The sequence below is a fragment of the Habropoda laboriosa genome, unplaced genomic scaffold (genome assembly GCF_001263275.1).
Source record: "Habropoda laboriosa isolate 0110345459 unplaced genomic scaffold, ASM126327v1 scaffold65, whole genome shotgun sequence".
NCBI classification, from domain to species: Eukaryota; Metazoa; Arthropoda; class Insecta; order Hymenoptera; family Apidae; genus Habropoda; species Habropoda laboriosa.
The window spans coordinates 2,072,792-2,076,485 of NW_017100254.1; positions in this window are offsets into that span (position 1 = coordinate 2,072,792).

Below are 3,694 nucleotides of genomic sequence, written 5' to 3' on the forward strand. Positions count from 1 at the left end.
AGTTTCTCTTATTTCGTTACACTAGTAACAAAGTCACCAACATCACACTAAAGAGAAGAATAATCGTGTCACCAACCACCAACCGTTCCCTTTTTATCATTTCCTATGTCCTTTTCATGTAGTACCTTCTTGTAGTTCACTTGGTGTAACTTATCAAAGTGTTATTCTTTGTTGTTGTTTTTTTTTTCTTATCTTAAACAATCATCACCTCGCGCGATATAATATACTACTCGTTGTCGTCGTCGTCGTCGAAGTCTCGTGTGTGTCCAGTGCGCCTGGACACTACCACCGTCCGGCAGGAAGTGTCGACTGCCACGAGGTGGACACCTCTGCGAGGCTCTGCCAGCGGCAGCAGCACCAGCGGCGGCAGCAGCAGCGGCAGTAGCAGCACCGGCGGTGCTGGTAGCAGTGGCGATAGTAGCGGCACTGGCAGCTGCAGCTGGTGGTGCACCGGCGCATCCGGCTGCACCTCGCGGCGTGAGGTGCTCGACAATACTGTTCTTTACTCGCTCGCTCTCTCTCTTTCTCTCTCTTTTTCTCTATATATGTTCTCTTCACGATTAATTATTATAGAAAAATTATTTCCCTCTAATATCTCGTGTGTATTCTCTTTCGATAAACAGTATATATTCTTATATACTTTTTGTTTTCTTTTTCTTTTAAAAGGAGGTATAAAATAAAAAAAAGAGGTGAATTCGTGACGAATAGGGTGATCCGTACCAGCGGGCTCCTCGGCGTATACTGAATATTCCGCGTGTCGCGTGTCGCGTGTAACGTCAGAGAACAGTGGCAGTCACACTAAAGGCAGGCAGCACCCGAGGCGAGCAGCAGCACGACGCGGTGGTCTCTGGTCGCGCGACTGCTTTAGGCGGCTCGCTCGACAGCCTACGGTACGGGTATATTCCAAAGAGTCTCACTGTCGCGTGCGCGCGTGCGTTTAGTGGTGGAAGAAGACGTAGCGAGAGGAGGAGAAGAGAGAGGATGTGGTGTAGTAGTAGGCTGGTGGCTCTGTGGCGGACGGACGCTCGGTGGAAACAGCAGCGCCGCGACGCGCTCCACGGGAACGGCGAGACGCCCCCTCGATACCCCGCCGATGCCATCGGCCTGGCCCGAAATCGATGCCCCGCAACGCGACGTCGTCTCTCGAAACCACCCCCGTTTTGCCCGACCTGTGCCATCAAGCGCCGCTACTATGTACACGGTGTGTCCCAAAAGTTTCCGAATTTCACGGAGAATCTTTGGTTATTCCGTGTGATTTCAAGTAGATAGATTGTGAAGGATGAGAATTACATGTGAATGATAATCAGGTAAAAAGTGAATGCATGAAAATGGGTTTTTTTATCGAATGGTATGGAGAGATCTTGTACACAGTGTGTACCAAAAGTCACCAAATTTTATGGAGAATCTTTAATTATCCCGTGTGACTTGAAGGGAATTTGTTGTGAAAGATGAGGACAGGAATGATAACCAGGTGAAGAGTGAATATACGAAAATATACGAAATCTGAATATGTAACAAGTATTATTTTGGCTTCTGTTTATTTAACGCTTTGTTAAAACAATGAATAGCTGAGGCTAACATAGCGATTAAAAAATAGTAAGACAAGGGGTTAAGCGAGGGAAATTCAAATGCGTGGGAATTCTTGTCGAATAATTAAACGAGCATTTCTCATTTTATCGCGAAGCAAAGGGTCAAGTTGTTAATTAGGTTCATTCTTCAGCTAAGAATTGAATCTCCCCAATGTGTTATTAAAATTGGTAGTAGAAGTGTTTAAGAACGTTGATTATATGAGTTGCCTTTTTATTTTTTGGTTAGATGGTTGGTTGGTTTTGAAGGTTTGTGAATGTGTTAGGTATGTATGGTAGGCAGGCGGTGTTCCTTCTTCGTGGATGAACGGATACGTGTTCTCTTTTTACAGCGGGATGCATGAATGGTGTCCCATGAACGGCGGTGTTGAGTGACACCGATCGATCGCTGTAACTAATAGCCTGTACCAATGAGGGAATGGTGTTGGAATTGGCGTTTGTAAAATTCGCCTGTTTTTTTTTTTTCACCCCCAAAAAGATGAAATTTCTCTCAACAGTGGCTAATCAGAATGGCTAATCTTTACTTTTTTTACCAACTTCCACAAATCCGAATAAAATGTCTAAAATTTGAAAAATTCAAGTCAATATATATTTCACCTGTAAAATGATCAAATTTCTATCAAACTTTACTTTTTCACAAACTTCTGAAATGTGAAAAATCTTTTAGCACCCAAACTTTACTTTTCTACTAACTTCCACGAATCCAAATAAAATGTCAAAAATTTTGAAAATTCGAGTCTCTACTTCACCTCAGAAAAGATCAAATTTCCCTGAAACTTTTCTTTTTCACAAACTTCTGAAATGTCAAACATATCTTAGTGCCCAAACTTGACCTTTTTACCAACTTCCCAAAACACTCGTATAAAACGCCTAAAACATTTACAAGATTCAAATCGAACATGAAAAATTCACTATTCGTCCTCCGGAAAGATTGATAAGCGTTACATACCGAAAACCTCGAAGCTTATTACTGCGGCGTATCGTAACTCGTGGGCGGAAGTTGTACGCGACCCATAAAAATGTACCACAGCTTTTTGCCCGGTTTTCCCCGAGTTGGCACACGGTATATTCGGCACACGTAGAATGCTCCTTTGTCGTTCCTTCTCTCCACCTTCCTACGGTACACTCGACTCGCCGACAAAATGGCTCCCTTCTGCTAAAACAAAGTGTAACAACCATCGAAGAAAAATCTAAGAAATAATCTTTATCGTTAGAATCGTTAGAACAATCTGAAAATTATCGATCGATCTCAACAAACTCGATACCGTAAATCACACGTATCTATGACGATCTCATCGCAAGGCACAATCGTGACAAATTGACCTCTTCGTCTGACGCAATCGGAGAAAGCACGTTACGTAAGATTTACTCCAATGAATTCACATCTTGCTCCCTTATCTATCTGTTCCAAACCAATTTTTGTTCTGATTTTAATTATTATAAAATAAATGGTAGAATAGAATCTTTACGAAAATGGCCTACGTTATGTTTTTTTTTTTTTATTTCGAGGTATTCAGAACTTTTAATTCCTTCGTGACTGAATGTTTTTTTTAATAATTTGCTATTTATCTATTTTTTATATAGGTACCTACATTGAGATCGATTTTTGTTCGATTGCTCAAGTGGGGCATGTGCGTTCCATTGATCACTAAAGGGTTAACTACCCTTTTCGTTTTTTTTTTTTCTAGCAACTCCATTTAATAGTTCAATTTCTGAATATTTTACGAAAATTGTTACATTATTGTGGTGTAAGTCATGAATTAAATTCTTTTACATTTTTGACTTAGATCTCTGTCATAATCACTAGCAAATTGTGTAGATGTCACTCCTCGCCTCTAGTTACTTCCGATGCGTCCGCGACAATATGGCCTGTGTGTCATTATGTCCTCTATTAAATCTCTCTTTTGTTTTATTTGCCTTCTCATCTTTAAGGGGGCAATTCTATTTGACAATTAAAGAAATATCGACAAATTCGTTTTTCAGTGAAAAACTCTACTAATCAGACATTGAAAGACCTTGCTCAACAGACAGGTGGATTCGATAGCTTTAAGTGTCTCGAATACGCACCTGAGGTACTTCTTCGCAATTCATAAAATTGTAACATTTAT